Raw genomic sequence first — 18546 nt, 5'->3', positions numbered from 1 at the left:
ATGCAAATGGATTAATTAAATAAATGAAGATAGTGTGAATGATTGCAGATCATGTAGATCTGTTATAATTTGCGTGAGATGTTATACTTAACACCGACAAATGGAAACGCACATATAAAAACAATAACAAAAAAAAAAATTAATAAAATTAATACAGAAAAGAGAAACCAGCGATGGTATCATGCGTACATGAAATCGGGTTACGAACCAGCGGAAAACCGCAGGACTGTAAAAAAAGACACATCGTCTATTAAATTGCCCCATTTATTTTTATTATTTTCATATTTAAAATTTTAATTTATCCAACTAACGCATTCGTAAAAAAAAAATTTTTTTTTTTCCTCGCTATCATCATTATTATCATTATTCGTAATAATATTCTTAGAGGCTCGTGCGTCCTCGAGCATTCACACACGAAGGTCTCACTTGCGATACTCGTACATAATGCTCACGTGATACTAGCTCGTATCCATGGTCACGTTTGCATCTACGCAAAGTATGTACTGTTGTATTGTTTTTTTTTAAATTTTTTTTATGTGTTCCCATGTGCACTGCAGGCAGATATGTGCAAGGATCGGGTCTACGTATCTGTGGGCACGGGGTATAGTATGGTAAGGAAGGCAAGTGTGTTGGAACCGACGTGCTGGAGTCAGAGTCTCAACGTAGGGCTATCATTATGGCGGCTGTAGACACTCCCTCCTTATCGCTGGTTTACAACGCGAGTCTTGGGGCCCGTATTCGCGTTAGATATGTATATATGTGTATATATTCGCAGTGTGGTTCTCACTCGCCATTATTATTTTTCCGCGGTATAAACCGAGACAACCTACATCAAAGTTACACCCTTTCTTCTCCATCTTGCGAATCTCGAGGCATCGATGCATCGGTAACCGAATGGGCTTGTACGCTGTACGGGGTTTAATATATATTTTATGTATCGAGCATTGGTACCAATTATTTAAATTTTATTTTTGAGATCGACAAGTCGGAATCACGCGGTTTATTTTACGGTTGGCGGGATTAATTTGAATGAATAAATTTATTTTATTGATTGTAAAGATTTTTTTGGAGAGAAAATCAATGATAGGGGTTTGAGATCTTAGAATGAGTCAGTGGATATTCATGGTCTAATGAGGAATTAGATCGAGGAGATTAAAATATGAACCTGGATAGATCTACATTGACATCAATGTAGATCTAAGTATTCGAAAAAATTAGATGCACATTTATGTAATCAGAACTCGAATGACCCGAGTCGAAATATTCAACGTAAATTCAACGTTTTTAACGTTTTCAACGTAAATTCAACGTTTTCAACGTAAATTCAACGTTTTTAAAGTTTTCAACGTAAATTCAACGTTTTCAACGTAAATTCAACGTTTTCAACGTAAATTCAACGTTTTCAACGTTTTGAACTTAAATTGAACATTTTGGACAGTGATCGGCCTATGAGAAAGAAAAGAGATCGGGAAAAGAAAGCACCAAGCTTTATCGCAAAGTTTTCCAGACTAATTATCAAAAAGATAAGTAGTATCCTCAAGGTCTTTCTCCAAAACACAATCTATGATGCTGTCACTTAATTCAACAACATTAAATTGAAGACTAACACTGCCATAAGATTGCCCGATCAAAAATGATTTCAAATTATTATAATTCAGTATAAATGATTATATTCGAGATATCACATATATGTATAATTATGCATATAGGTCCATATTATATTTATATATATATATATATGCATATAGGTCCATATTATATTTATATATATATATATATATATATATATATATATATATATATATATATGCAAATAGGTCCATATTATATTTATATATATATAAATCAACGTTGAAAACGTTGAATTTACGTTGAAAACGTTGAATTTACGTTGAAAACGTTGAATTTACGTTGAATATTTCGACTCGGGCGAGATCTAGACTTTTTTTTTAGGTAATAATTTTTTTTTTGAGTTTTCTTAAACTGATTAGAAGACGTTATAAAATTATAAAATATGTTTATTTTACTTTACTCCGAGAGCGAATTTTATTTGAATTTTTATTATTGAAGCACCAGCAATCCGGAGTTAATGAATAGCGGATGATTTTTTATTTATTTAATCTCCTTGGAGTGAAACTGACCTCGAAGGGAGTTTATTTTGATACCAAAACTGCGGATCAAAACGAAATTCACTCCGAAGGAGGGTTAATTTAAAATTAAAACTCCGAACTGAAGTGAATGCGGATTAAATGAAAAGTGAACGATTTTTTATTTATTTGTTCTCCTCGAAGTGAAATTGACTCCGTAGGTTTTATTTTAATATCAAAACTGCGGATCGTAGTGAATGCGGACTTAAAGAAATTCACATCCGTATCCATTTACTCCATATGCGAAATGATTTTTTAAAAAACTCCGGAATTTCGAGCGCCTGAGCGAATTCAGAATGAATCAAAATTCATATCTCCGAATTCACCTCCGATTTTGAACCGCAAATTCATTAGTAAAGAAAAGAGCAAAACAGAAATTGATTTTATTTTTACTATTTAAATTACACAAATTCCTCTTCGCGAATCGGTACACAGCAATTTGTACACGAGGGATAAAAATAAAAATTTTCGTTTTAATGAATGGTCTATAGATTAATAACACAGTGATGCCTAATATTTGATTCATGTGAGCTAAAAATATAAACTAATACTGAGTAGACCAACAGGTGCTAATACTAGAGAACACAAAAAAACACGTGTGTGTACATATGTGCTACCACATACACTAGTTCATTTAGATTAATAAGTAGTATCTGCCGATGTGTGATTATTACGAGTCATGTTTGCTGAGCGTGTTTGAATTTGAATCAAGACAAATGTGTGTAATTTTATTGAATCAATACCGATAGCATGATTCTACACAATAACAAATAACTTACATAATATTCATATCTATATATATATATAGCCCAATGAAAGTATGCAAATTTTGAATACGCTAATCAAAAATTACAAACTTTCGTTTGCTCAATTGTTCAATTCAATAAATTTAGTCAATGATTCATTTCTGTTTGCAAAATTTACATTGACGCGGGTTAGAAGTTTTTTGAATTTTATTAGTCGCGGGCAATTAAATCGAAAAATGCGGTCATAAATTAAAATTACACGTGTCATATATATAAAGGTATAAAGATTGCAATAGATATTTTTATACAGAAGGATAAAAAGCCCGATAAGCTCTGGGCGCTATCGCGGAACGGAGTTTACATGAGACTAAAAATTTTCTCGTATTATTACAACTTATGACCATAAAACTAAATTACAACCGTGTCTTTACGTATATACTTTTTATTGCCGCTATTTAAATTTATCTAGAAAAAAATAAACATTAAAAAAACTATTTTATTATCAGGAGAAAGCTGCGCGGAATGGAATCGCACAGACGAAAATTTTTTTTATGTTTTAATAAAATTTTAAATTACGCGGGCTTTCAGTAAAATTTTAAAAAAATAAATAAATAATTCAAATTACTGAAGTGGGAGTAGAGAATTTGGATAAAATTTTGAGTGATAATTTGCACAGCTCACTGATAATTTAACACAATTTTGAATTATTTTATAAAATCACTGGAAATTCCCGTTTTCCGTCGGACCGCGTAAAAACAATCGTATAAATCCTTGCCTATGTCTGGATTTATAAATTAAACATTTTCCAGTATGACTATTATTTCTGTTAATGTTTCGCCAGACCTTGATTATAATCACTACCCTGAGTAAATAATTTTATTGATTTTCTCATCTCTCTCGCAACCTTCTGTTGATAAAAATGGCAAATGCCTGCGTGATGTCATCTTACAATTGCAAGTTAAATAATAAGAAAATGCACAATTATTGGCGCAATAACAGATCGATAATTGGATTGATTGAATACCAAGAAACACACATGTATAATAATAATAATAATAATAAGATTTATTAGATATTCACTGTACACTTTAATTTTACTTATGAGTAGAGTCAGTGAGTGGGTGAGTGGTTAAAAAAATTCTAAGGGTTAAAACTTAAAAATGGGAGATTTTTATAGCAGAACACTGGATTTTTACAACAAAGTTGATTCACTGGGATAACATGTGACAATCCGCTCACACCGAGGACTGGAGACTACTCTATAAGGTGGTGTGTTCCATCCCCCAATAGTGGGGCCGGCGCTGCGGACCCGCCGCTGGTGCAATCATTCCGGTAATGATTGTCATTACTGGGAACGAGAGGGCGAGCTAATGTAGCCCACGAACCAGAGTGAGCTCGAGAATCTGAGAATTTGTGGAACAAGGAGAAAATGAGAGACGAGGGCGGGAGGATGCACACTCGAAATGATAGAGTGAGAGGCTTCGACACTCATTTTGCTACTATTGTATTTTTGTTTCCTATATACTGCTAAATTTTATTGCCCAATGATCTATTGACCTCGGAGACTGGTTTCGCTCTTTCAAACAACTTCACTTTTTTTAAACCTTTTTCTAGGAAGTGAGAGCACTCATCATTTTTTTTTTTGATCTGAGATGATAATTGACACTTAGGGAATTTTTTGTTGAATTTTTTGCAGTTGACCCCCACTTCCTCCTTTTTTTATAAGTGTATAAGTCGGTTTTCAATTGCCCATACAAAAAAAAAGAATCGGCCCATTACTGGCTGCCAATTTTGAAGCATCGGCCGATGATCGGCTAAATATCGGATGATGACGGTATGCCAAGCATTGGCCAATTGTGGCAATCAATCATCGGCCGAAGCTTGGTATCAAGAGCACGATCAAACCGTTGGCCAACGAACGGCGGTCAATTGTGCGCCGTTTTTATAAGCAAAAAGACGGCTGCCAATAATTCACCATGCATGGGCCAGTATAGTTAGCCATTTATTGGCCAATCATTGCAAACCAGGCATCGGCCGATCTATGGAAAAATTTCGAAGCTCGGCGACTTTGTATGGGTGGACCAAAAATTGATGATTTGTCGAAAAAATTGGAACTCGTGTACAGAAAAAAAAAGTTTTATATTTTGGGAATCTGTCGTAAAATTTTTTGAGGTTATTTTAAAATGAACTGGCCGCGAAATTTGGTCTGCATTTAATTTAATAATCGAGTGTTAAAGTATAAAAAAAATATTAGTATGTATCACAATAGACACAGCGTGACCTAATGCCTGACCATTCATTATAACTCTAGTGTGTTGCATTCACGTGCATCATCCATTGAGTAAGTACTCAGGAATTAACTTGTGATGCTTGACTGGTTTTACTCAATGCCAATAGAAGATTACAGATCATCCGGGTCTAAATAAATGAAAAAAATATTCTAGAGTCACGTGATTGCATGCAGACATAAAATTAGTGAATATTTATCTCATCTAAAAAAATATTCCCTAGATGATTAATTATTTACAATTTGACAAAGAGGTTGATAGGTCACGTCATGAGCTGCGAGATTTTTTATTTTGAGAAAATGAAGGTTTAGAGTAAGATCCAACAGGAAGTCACCTAGTTCCCGGGTCGCTAATGACACTAAAGAGCGACCAATTTATGCCTTTTATTTTTCTCTTTATAATTTTTTTTGAAGAGAGGGCGCAAAGGCTGAACATCAAAGCAACCCAGCAGATATCACGGCAAAGCCTTTCATGGCCAACATTATCGCATTACTTCCGCGTGGTCGAACGTCATTTGCCTCACACCCCGCGATGATTTGAGGGCAACCGAGAGCTTACTCCCGACCATGTGCCCCCTGTCTAAGTAATATACATCCCCTAATATTACGCCGACTAATAGACGTCATCGGGGTAGATTTGATATAAAGGTCAATTTTCACACAAGAATTTCAATTTTTTTTTTTTTTTTTTCAAAAACTGAAATTATTCTACAGCCACCAAAATTTTTTTTTTAAATATTATTATTATTATTATTATTATTATTATTATTATTATTATTATTATTATTATTATTATTATTATTATTATTTCCATTATTATTATTATTATTATTATTATTATTATTATTATTATTATTATTATTATTATTATTATTATTATTATTATTATTATTATTATTATTATTATTATTATTATTATTATTATTATTATTATTATTATTATTATTATTATTATTATTATTATTATTATTATTATTATTATTATTATTATTATTTTCATTATTATTATTATTATTATTTTCATTATTATTATTATTATTATTATTATTATTTTCATTATTATTATTATTGTTATTTTCATTATTATTATTATTTTCATTATTATTATTATTATTATTTCCATTATTATTATTATTTTCATTACTATTATTATTTTCATTATTATTATTATTATTATTATTATTATTATTATTATTATTATTATTATTATTATTATTATTATTATTATTATTTTATTAATATATATATAAGTTCATAAAAAATTTTTTATATTGAAACATTGATGAGGAAATTTGAAGCTCTGATATAATTTTTTTTTATTTTTAAATTTGAACTGGAGCCGAATTTCAAAAAATTTTTTTTGGTTCACATGAAAAATTTCAAATTGAAAATTTAATTTTATTTTTTCGAGCAATAAAATCTCTATAAAAAAATGAATTTATATTTATCAATATTGAAAATGTGATGGAGTATAAATATGAAGAGTACTTGAGGCGGCTGTTAAAATACTCGGTGAGCTTTCACGTAAATTTGTCCAACCGCAGGAGAATAAGGTCTCGTCCGATTATCCCGAGTGACGTTTACGAAACCATTAGTACATCGTACGTGCATAATGATAGTATATACAGTTGAGTGATAGAAGGAGCCAGAGGATACGAGTATCAGGAATAGAACACCTCGATCCAACCACCATGACAATAACTCACAAGTAGGCGTCGCGACTTTACTTGCCAACTCTCAAGAGTTTGTACTCCGCGACATTTTCACGTGAAAAAATATCGCGGTCGTACAAATGGCACTTTTAGTACTAGACCACGTTGCGAGAGTTTCTCCCATATCTATACATACATACATACATACATATATACATACAAAACAATTTTAAAGTTAAAGTTGTCTTGTAGTAAGTCCGTTATGAGGCCTCGTCTTCTGCATTAAGCACTCTCCCGACCGACAATTTACGATACATTTGCACTCCTGGTTATAACAGTACATATTTTTCATATATATATGTATGTACAGTCGTAATGCTACGAGTTCTAGAAGATAAGGTGCAGGGAAATTCAGAAAAGATGAGCGAAATGTTCGAAATGAAGCTTCCAACCCCTACTACTTCTACTACTTCTACTTCTGCTGCTGCTGCTACTGCTGAGAGTAAATCGTGTAATGTTCTTCAATCTACTCGCTCAAGTGATGGGACAATTGAGTCGATAAAATTGCTACGAGTAAATTTATTTCACATTTCCAAGATTTTTTTTTTGTCAATACATTTGAAAAAAAAATGAATTTTTAAGACGGAAAATTATTCACTTTTCTTTTTATTTGAAGCTGTGAATTATTTTTTGATAAATTATTGATAAGGCTAATAATTTTTTTGGGTGTAAAAAAAATTTTTGGGTGAGAAACGTCTGAAGAAATTTCGGGAGGACGAATAGGAAAATGGATTTTGTCGAGAAATGGATGATCTAAATTAAAGAGTTAATATAATTTAGGCTCGACACTTGTTGGAGAGATGAGCGAGCTAGTATTGAGGCGAGGAAGCTTTTCGTACAGACGACTTCCGGTGATGAAGGGAGAGCTTCATCAGGGAGGCTAACGGTTGTCATGGGGATACACGCGACCCGCCCCTTGGAGACTCGACGTACGCACCCTCGTACGTCATCAGTACGTGTCGCGTCTCATACTCTCAAACTCATTAGTAAATTTATATATATATATATATATATATATATATATATATGCCTTCATATGTGTGTAGTATACACCCTCGGCTTTTAATCCCGTCACAATAGTTGACTATTCCATTTAAAAATTCTCACATTATCGACAAGCGATGAGCAGTCGAGTAAAAAGCTATCGGAGCTTTTGTATTCATTATTATTATTATTTATTTTATTGAATACCGAAAAACCTGAGGTAAATTAGGCTCCAATTTTTATAAGAAAAGATGGGGCAAGATGATCAGTTCTGACTGGACAGTCGATTTAAAGTTTCTGGTAAAAATAATTATTATTATTAATGTAAAAGAAATTATTTGTCACAACAAAAGTGTCTCATTTTTCCCCTAATTAAATTCTGAGCCAACTAAAATATTTAATCTACGGTTTAAAAAAATTATAGGGGAGGGTGGGGCAGAGCGGCCCCCCTAAGCCAATTATTATTTTTTGTGGCTTTCAACCATAAGATCACTTTACTTTTGTCCTATTTCGAACAAATTTATGGACATTTTGCCAAAATTCTGAAAAAATTTTTTTTTTTTTGTGGGGCAGAGCGGCCCCCCTTCAAAAAGTGATAAAAAAATTTTTTTTTTCGTTTTTTTTTTTTTTTAAAATTGTTTTTATCATTAAGAATGTATTTCTTTCTCTTGACAACTATTTTTGGTTTTATATTACTCGAAAAAAATTTTTTAAAGCGTAAAAAATCGTTCACTCTCGATTACCTTAATTACTAATTGTTATTTAATAAAAAAAAAAAATCAATTCTATAATTTTACTTTATTTCAAAAATTTATCAACTAAAAAAAAAAATTTAATTTTTATAAATTTTTAGTGACCAAATTTGCCTCTTACATAGAGAAACGGCCGAAAAATATGAAAAAATAATTTTTTCGGAAGTTTCGGCTGGTCCATTTTGCCCCAGGTGTTATGCGTAGGGCTAGAAATGTGGAATTATAATAATTTTTTTATAATTTGACGATAAAAATATGAAAAAATCACTTTTTCAAAATTTTGGGCTTGTCCATTTTGCCCCAAATGTCATGCGTAGGGGTAAAAATGCGCAAACATATCGGATTTATAGTAATTAGTCGAAAAAAAAAAAATTTTTTTTTTGGTCAAAATTTCAGGGGGGCCGCTCTGCCCCACCCTCCCCTATGTGAATTTTTCCAAGTAACAAAAATAAAATATTCTTCTCGCGTACTAAATTTCCCAGTAGTGAAAAAAGTCGATTTTTCTTTTCGAAAGCCAGCGGTTGCAAGAAACGCAAGACATTAAATCTTTCTTGATTCCGCATACGCATCACAGCTATCTTCCCTCCGATCTCGTTCGCACGAGAATACACTCGCGATAACGATCTCCGCGGTGACGCGATTCCGATCCGCTCTCAATGAATTAGAGACTTTTAAATCTCTGCCATTCAACATTTACTTCCAATTGACAATTCAAATCCTCTTTCCCACCCCCTGCTTCTTTCTCACAAGACTTTTAACCCCCGAACTTCCCTCAATATTTATGCCCATGTCCACAATATTAAATTATTCTTGTAATTAAATATAAATTTCCCGCTATTTTATAAACTATTACCCCAGAAATTTTCTTCCTTGCCTCCATTTAAATTAATTCTTTTTTTCTCATTATTTTCAAACGTATCCGCAATTCCTAATTGGAATTAATTAACAGATCGCTGTACGCTCTGCAAGTAAAACTTTTCCCATTTAATTTTTATTTATTTTTTTAATTCACTTGAACTATTTCTTACTCGAAAAAAAATCAATGGACAAAAAAAAATTTATTTAATTGAAAAAAAAAAAAAAAAAAATGGAGGATAGAAAAAAAAATCGGTATATTATAACTTGAGAAAGGAAGTAGGCGCACCTATAACTCTATATATATATTTATATTTATATTTACTGATCTTGTACTATAATCGCAATGATACTTCGAGACAAGTGTATATATATATGTATATATAGATATATAACCTCGCCCACTATATAAGACGCCGGCGCCTTATACTCAACGCAATAGTTAATTCTTATTTGGCTTTAATGTCTTGGTTTGTTGCTTATACGGCTTAGCCGGGGCAGGTCTTTATTTAAATTGTAAGAGACACAAGCCGAGCAGATATAATACTAAGAGGACAATCGGTTAGTCGGGCGCCGATCGTGGGAGATTTAACTACGGGCTCGGCATTATAAATACGAGTTAAGGAGACTAAGATTAAAATTAACAAGAGGAATAAGAGCGAGAGAAGAACAAGTGGACAAGGAGAACGAACCTATGTCACACCCGACTATTATTTACATACACGATAAAATTGCTTTATTTATGCTAATTTATTGCAGCTAAATTGTTACCATGCATCAGTTCCACTGATCATTTTTTTTTCTGATGAATTAGCATTCAAAGGAAAATCATTAGCGGTCAACCGCCGCAAGGCTTTTAACTATTTCAAATGTCTTAGATAATTAATTGCGAATAATAATAACTCAGCGTCTAATTACTTTTCAAGAAAAATAAAAAAAATGTAGACAAAGTTGGTAATTAAAATACGATACTGAAGTTAGCCGACATCATATAATTTTAAGATTTTTTTAAAAACGAAAAATTGTAAAAAAAAAATATTTTGAAAAATTGCACTTATAGCTCTTTTAATTTTCTACATGTGCATATTTTTAGTTTTTTTTTTTTGTTAAAACAAAAATTGCTAATTGTCTGTTAACTTCAGGATCATATTAAAATTACTTGAAATTTTAATGATTCAGAAATTAGCAGACGATTAAAAATTTTCAAATTTTTTTTCAACCGATTAATTATAAAAAAAAACAAAAATCCAAAAAAATGCACATGTAGAAAATTTAATAAACTATAGGTGCAATTTTTTCAAAAATTTTTTTTATCATTATTTATCATTATAAAAAAAACCAAAAATTATAAGACGTCAGCTAACTTCAGTATCATAAAATTTTATGATACTGAAATAAGCCGACGTCTAATAATTTTTGGATTTTTTAAAAAACGATAAATTATGAAAAAAAAAAAATATTTTAAAAAATTGCACTTGTACTTTTTTAAATTTTCTACATGTACATATTTTTAGTTTTTTTTTATTCTTCAAATTTAATTGTTCAAAAAAAATCCAGAAATTTGTAATTGTCTGCTAACTTCAGGATCATAATTTTTGGATTTAAAAAAAAAAACGATAAATTATAAAAAAAAAAATATTTAAAAAAATTGCACTTGTAGTTTTTTTAATTTTCTACATGTACATATTTTTAGTTTTTTTTTATTCTTCAAATTTAATTGTTCAAAAAAAATCCAGAAATTTGTAATTGTCTGCTAACTTCAGGATCATAATTTTTGGATTTAAAAAAAAAAACGATAAATTATAAAAAAAAAAATATTTAAAAAAATTGCACTTGTAGTTTTTTTAATTTTCTACATGTTCATATTTTTATTTTTTTTTATTCTTCAAATTTAATTGTTCAAAAAAAATCAAAAAATTTGTAATTGTCTGCTAACTTCAGGATCATAATTTTTGGATTTCAAAAAAACGATAAATTATAAAAAAAAAAATATTTTAAAAAAATGCACTTGTAGTTTTTAAAATTTTCTACATGTGCATATTTTTATTTTTTTTTTCTTCAAATTTAATTGTTCAAAAAAAATCCAAAAATTTGTAATTGTCTGCTAACTTCAGGATCATAATTTTTGGATTTAAAAAAAAAACGATAAATGATAAAAAAAAAATATTTAAAAAAATTGCACTTGTAGTCTTTTAAATTTTCTACATGTGCATATTTTTAGTTTTTTTTTATTCTTCAAATTTAATTGTTCAAAAAAAATCCAAAAATTTGTAATTGTCTGCTAACTTCAGAATCGTGAAATTTTGAATAATAAATATCATTCGAATGTCTATTAAATTTCGAAAAAAAAAACGATGTATGTTGCAATGAGAGTGTCTTAAATAATAGTTTCTCATCGGCACGAACGTAGTGATATTAACGTCCATAAAAGTCTTTCTCTGAGAGAATATACCAGTCACTTTGATCTCGGATATGTCGGGGCCGGGGCACAAGTCACGACGAGGGCAGCGCGTGCTGCCGAGAAAACCGAGGACCCCCGGGGCCTCATGTCGGCTACCTGAGAGCTACCTAACCTACTACATATATATCTCTATATATGTATACATATATACGAGCCTATGGCCTCAGCGAGGCGTCTTTTTTAGCCAGGTCGACCACCCCGAGGCGCCCGGCATCCATCATCGGACCACCTCCGGTGACACACACTGCCCGTAAGATTAACACCATTATTCTACTTGAACTTATTTATGCCGTGCGTCTCTCCCTGCCGTCACTGTTCTTTTCAAAGTCTACTAGCAGCAATACTATTCCCAGATACCGGAGTAGAGCCAGACAATAAATAATCCTACCGCCGAATTGATTCGCTTTCGTTTTAAAATTTTATCAATTCAATGGAATTAAATTATCGTCGGATTAAATCCCAACAAATTAGTAATCACTGAAATTACCGACTGAGACGTACAAAGTAAAATATTAACAACTTTTGTGTACAAAAAGGTGGAGGAATATAATGGCTGGAGAACATGGGTAATAAATTACACGCGAGTCTTTGGATTATGATTAATCGACTCACCTTTGTCTTGCGGTAATGAGATTTTTCAGTACGGCTTCTTATCTCAGCGGTTTTTGTGAGCCCGGCACAGGTGCCAAAGGCGCTATTTAATTTACGTGCTCAGCATCTTCGAATCTTCAGCTCACACACTTGCTGATACCCAGGTTCACATCCAAGCTGTCATTGAACCATCCGAGGGGTCAGCCTGTTAAATTATCATGTGAATAAATTTTATGAAAAAAAAAATTAATCCAACTTTCACTTGTCTATGATTACGTTCATTAAATTTCACAAATATAAGTCCTCATATTAATTAAATATATTCGCAATTTGAGGACATTGATCAATTTAATTAAAAAAAAAATTATGACTTAATTTTATACGGAATTTTTGGTAAAAATATGATACTGAAATTAGCCGACGTCTAATAATTTTTTGGCTATTTGTAAAAACAATAAATTATTAAAAAAAAAATATTTTTAAAAAATGCACCTGTATTTTATCAAATTTTCTAAATGTGTATATTTTTTGTTTTTATTTTTTTTTTTTTTTTAATTGATGTAGAAAAAAAATCCCACAATTCTTAATTGTCTGTTAACTTCAGGATCATGTAAAAATCACGATACTGAAATTGGCCGAAGTCTAATAATTTTTGGATGTTTTTAAAAATTATAGATTAGAAAAAAAAAAATATTTAAAAAAATTGCACCTCTAGTTTTTTTAATTTTCTACATGTGCATTTTTTCAGTTTTTTTTTTTCTAAATTAAACTGTTGAAAAAAAAATTCGAAATTTGTTAATTGTCTGCTAACTTCCGGATCATTCAAAAATCTCCTTAATGAATTTTAATTAAAGGCCTGACTAGTTTGCAGCCTTGTGTCCACTGGACCTTTTTTTGGCCACTTTTCAGCCGAGAAAAAATTTAAATAAAATTTTGACTTGAAATTTTCGCGCATTAACACGAATTTAAGATTCAAAATTTTTTGACTACTACTCGGCTTTAAACTCCTTATAAATTCAAAACTTTAATAATAAAAAATTATTTTTACTTAAAAAAAAAAGCAAGAATGACATGTTAATTTATTTTTATTGTGTGGATCAACCACAGATGGTCACACTGATTTTTATATTTATTGTTAACAAAATGACTAGACAATAAAGTCTACGTGTGAAACGATCCTTAGGATCGCATGCACTTGAGTAATAAAATGATAAAAAAATTTATTTAACTACAAAACGTTACGAGTTTAACGATACATAATGTGATATAGCCGAGGTGTTTATTACACACCGATGATTTGAGGGACAATTACATTGTACAGTTACGAGCTAAGTGCTGCTACGAGGATGTAAGCAGTTGCTTCTGTACGCACCTCTTTAGACTTTATAGAACACCAGCGAAAAATATTATTGAGGTATTGTGTTCTATAGACGGCAGCCTACAAGGAGAGCGAGAAAGAGAGAGAGAGAAAAAAAATTGTTGAGAAAAGATGTGTCGCACAAAATATAAAGGGCGACGCAGGCAACCGTGGAACATTTTACTGAGGCCTGTCAGAGTGTCAGCCGAGCCCATCCTCTTTCACAATGTTACGTTTAAATATTCTAATTGCTCCTTCACGATTTATTCTAGAGTACAGCGTATAGTATATATTTAGATTTATATGTTTTATGTGGACATGTATGGCAGTGGCTTCGTTATACATCGACGAGTTTTCTATATGGACACGAATCGTTTCTATAATTAAATTTTTCTTTGTTTTATGTCTTAATGTCCCGAGTCGAAATTTAGAGCCCACTTAGAGCCTTCTAAAGTCGGACCTATTTCGGACTTGGAGGCTCTAAATAGAGTCTGTTTCTATGTTAAATTAGGTCCGATTTTGGTCCCTGAGGTGCTTCAAATTTCCGTTTTCGGCACTTGCGGGCTCAATCTAGGACCTGATGAAAATTAAAATTAGGTCCGATTTAGGGCCTATTATTATTACGGGACTAATATTGTCGGACTTGAAGGCTCAAAATCGGACCTCTCATTGAATGTTAGGACCTCCGGGTTCAAAGTCGGAGCTACAGGACTACAGGGCTCTAAATCGGATCTATTTAGGGCTATAGGCTCTAAATTTCGACTCGGGGTGGATTTTAAAAATTTGATTTCTTCAATTTTGTTTTTGATGACAATAAGGAACTGAGGACACTTGTCCCATACCCGCAGCTTTCAAACATCCAACGGACACCTCAATTTTGGTCGGGATCACCGTCTAAAAAATCCTATAGACTTTCGATAGGAAATCTACTCAGGGCTTGATGCTGAGAAAAAAATTTTCTCCTTCGTTCCTGTGGACCCGGGTCGAAAAAATGAACTTCAATTCCAACCTCGAATTGCGGCTGCACATAAATGTGTTCTAAAACCTCATTTGAACCTCTATGTTGCGCTTATTTCCGTTTTTGCACTATAGAGGTTCAAACGAGGTTCTATTTTTCGACTAGGGGGGTTTTGGATGTACCTGAAGATCGGAACGTTTTTCCTGAACGAAATTCAAAAAATTGAAATGAAAAGTTAAAAGAAATCAACTGGATCTAGATTTCTGAAATGTTTCGCACGTCAGCCGAAAATTGCAGCCTACCCCATTTACTTCTTAAGTAAAATTATATAAATTTTTTTCATTTTCGTTGCACGAAAAACGTTCCGATCTTCAAGTACATGGTTTTGGTGGCAATCGGCCGAGATCACCGAGACTTAGAACATAACATTTTGAGACGGAGGAAAATTTTAGTCTTCAATTCATAATGAGAAATATTTCTTGCGCCAAGAAATCCTTTTTTTCAGTGCACGTATATTTAAGTGGTTTAAATTCCATAGTAATATTTATTTTAAAGCTGTATAAATAACGTGAATCCTCTTTGTCCGGGCACGTTCCCATAGAATGGTTACCATGCGAATGGAGACGTCAAGCGAGAATGGTAATCGATTGCTTGGTGAAACACCGAAGAATCCTGTGTGGAGAATAAGTAAATATAAAAGGACATACACATAAAGGCGAAAAGAGAATAAAAGATGAAAACGACGAAAACAAGCCTTGTTTACTCGGTTTTGTTGTATTCCATATAACCCAACAGCTCCAGAACCAGCAATAGCAGCAACACTGAAAAGTGTTTGTTGTCTTGTTCGTATTGTCGTTCCTTGTATCCTCGGAGCTCCTCCGATTGTTTCATCTCTCACTTAACTTATTCTTACATATTGTTTATTCTATTTTTAACATTTCATTCTTATTCTCTCTTTCTCTCTCCCTGTATCTGCTTTGTTCCACCTGAAATTCATCCGACTACCCACACAACTTTGTTCGAATACTATCACCTTCTCCTTCTCCATCAGCAAGGAGATATAAAGTAAGAACGAGAGAATATACCCAGGGCGATTTCTCGCGGCGATCGATTGTACGATAATATCGGCCTCATTTGTCAACCAGGGAGCCGTTTAAATGCAAATAGACTAAAGGGCAACATCGCCCGCCGCCACCGTCGAGCAACACCAGAATAATAACGGAACTCATGATTTTAAGATTTATACCTTTATTTATTGATATTCCGTGTCTGCCATCTACATCTACTATCTAATGTTTTATGCACGGGAAAATTATTCTTGTTTGAAATGCTACGGTGTCATACTACCCATAAAAAGTCGCCGTTAATGGAAAAAATGCCGTAGATCGGCCGATGTCTGACTGCCGTCACTCGGCCAAGCATTGGCAATTAGTAATGGCCCAAACCTGGTTAATTACCAGCAGCCTTAATTTTTTAAACGACGCTGCCGATGTCTGGCCAATGAATGGCTGCTTACGACTGGCCGATTATCGGTTCGCAACGTTGGGCTACTGTTGGTGAATCAGTGTTCCATGATTGATTGTTGTTGAAGTAGACTGAATAAGTAGATCATATTAAAGTATCAGCTCAACATTAGTAGGTTCGTCCAGTAGCCAGTGTTCAGACCCAGCAATCAGAAGGACGGCAGTTCGCGCCCAGAGCCCAGCAGAATTTTCACCAAGTTTTTTTCACATCATTACCCCACTTAAATAGTTTAAACGTTAATGATCATGAATTCTACTAGGATAATAAAAATAAAATTTTTTATTAATTAAATCTATTTGCTTGCTTGGCTGATTGCTGGCTACCATTAATCGGCTGATAGTCGAGCGCCATTAATGGGCCGAGGTTGTCATCCCGACTATAAGCCGTTTATCGGCCAATGAAAATTTCCATTGCTGAGCCATTAATCGACATTCTTGGCCTAGTAATGGCCCAATCTAGGGCCAATTTCCAAACTTTGTATGAGTAAGCCGGACCATGATGGCAACCTGGCGGTAATTTTCACTTTTCTGATCGATTTCTAGTTAACGTGCAATCGTGATTTTTCACCAATTCTACGACGCAATTTTCAAATATTTCGAAAAAAAAATATGAAGGGCAAAATGGGCCATTGAAAAATTTTTTGCACAAACTCTCATTCCATTTTTGGAAAATAAAAAAAATCCATCATTCAAAAAAATGAAAAAGAAAATTTATTTTATTTTGGCTGGCCCAATTTGCCTCGAATATAATTTTCAGCTTCGGAAAGTTTTCATAAAAAAATTTTAAGTCCCATTTTAAAAATTTTTTCAAATTTACGGCATTTCTGTCATTTTTTTGCTGATTTTTCATGAAAAATGGATTTCAATGGAGGAATTTCTGAGTAATTTTGAAAAATAATAATAAACTGGAAATTATTTAAATTAACAAGTTGATAAGATAGTAAATAAAAAATAAGCTAGCGCACAAATCACCGAGCTATCACTATTGGAATGAACATATACATAATTAAACTTTTTTTATTGAGAATAAGAAGTTAAATTATGTTGCAATCCTACCTTATAATGCCATTGGTTTATTTCGTCTCACTCTTAATCTCATCTCTTCCCGTAACATGCATTCTACGGGTTCGATTCCGTTCACCTGATTATCCACGAGGAAATGAATGATCCAGCAGTGCATTGGTACGAGTGTAGAACATGGACGTGTATGTAAATACATAACTCAATAGTTTATTCATACCCAGTGTAATCAGAACCTGAAAAATGATGCATTAATTTATTCCCGGTACTCCAATTTAAATCCACGAGGATATTAATTACCGTCATAACGAGTTTCATTTTCAAATTATCAACGGGATTTTTTATTTTCAATAAAAGTAATAAATGCGGGAACTAAAAGAGGTCACGGTTAAAAAATCCCTTGGCAAAAAGACAAATATTCCTTTATATTATTAAGGTTTTTTTTTTATCTCTTATGGAAGAATTATTGGAAAAGAAAAATAAAATAAAAGTGAGTCGAAAGCGTGACACGAATTGGGTAGCTGTCAATTCTCGTTTGTCGTTTTTTCAGGAATATTGTTTTTGAGACCCGAAGATTCTCGAATAAATTTGGTATTCTATTTCAATATATAAGAATTTTCAGAAGAAAAAAAAAGGAAAGGAGCCTCGGGTATGCAGATTTATACCTGTCACTACTTTTTCCTTTCATTTTTAGGTCGCACACTTTTCTAAAGTTTTAAGTCCTCGAATCCTACTCCAATAGATACTTTTTTCTCATTTGTCTTTTCGTTATTTCGGAACGAGACTGGAAGCGAAATCAGTGGAAAGTCTAGACTGGGTTTAGGCATGGAGACATTTTTTTTTGAAATTTTTCGAGCTAGAAAAAGGGATGACATATCATAGCGATGAGGTAAAATAGACATGACGGATTTAATGAGCTAGAGAATATTTTTTTTTCTTATAAATTTATTTTAGAGCAGCTGGAAAAATTGCCGTGGGTACAAAAATTTGCATTACGTTTTTTGAATATTAAACTTTTAGCTGTTTCATGATAAGAATTATCAGAATAGTAGGGGAAGGGGGGGGGCAAAAGGAGTACCCCAAAATTTGATAAAAAAAAATTTTCTATTTTAAATGGTTTTTAAACATTCCAAAATCACTTCTGTAAATATAA

General features: G+C 32.4%; 1 long non-coding RNA gene across 1 annotated transcript in view; it reads right to left on the bottom strand.

Annotated features, from left to right (window-relative positions):
- The window catches only part of LOC130670170 (uncharacterized), a 45591-nt gene extending 27613 nt beyond the window's left edge, over nt 1-17978 (bottom strand). Inside the window, exons 1-2 of the long non-coding RNA XR_008990323.1 lie at nt 17430-17978; nt 12557-12740 (exon numbers count right to left, since the gene is read on the bottom strand). This is a non-coding gene — a long non-coding RNA (uncharacterized LOC130670170). The remainder of the gene's footprint in view (nt 1-12556; nt 12741-17429) is intronic.
- Between the last annotated feature and the right edge of the window lie 568 nt (nt 17979-18546).

Source organism: Microplitis mediator, chromosome 6, assembly GCF_029852145.1.
Source record: "Microplitis mediator isolate UGA2020A chromosome 6, iyMicMedi2.1, whole genome shotgun sequence".
NCBI lineage: Eukaryota > Metazoa > Arthropoda > Insecta > Hymenoptera > Braconidae > Microplitis > Microplitis mediator.
This window is presented reverse-complemented; position numbering and strand designations above follow the sequence as displayed.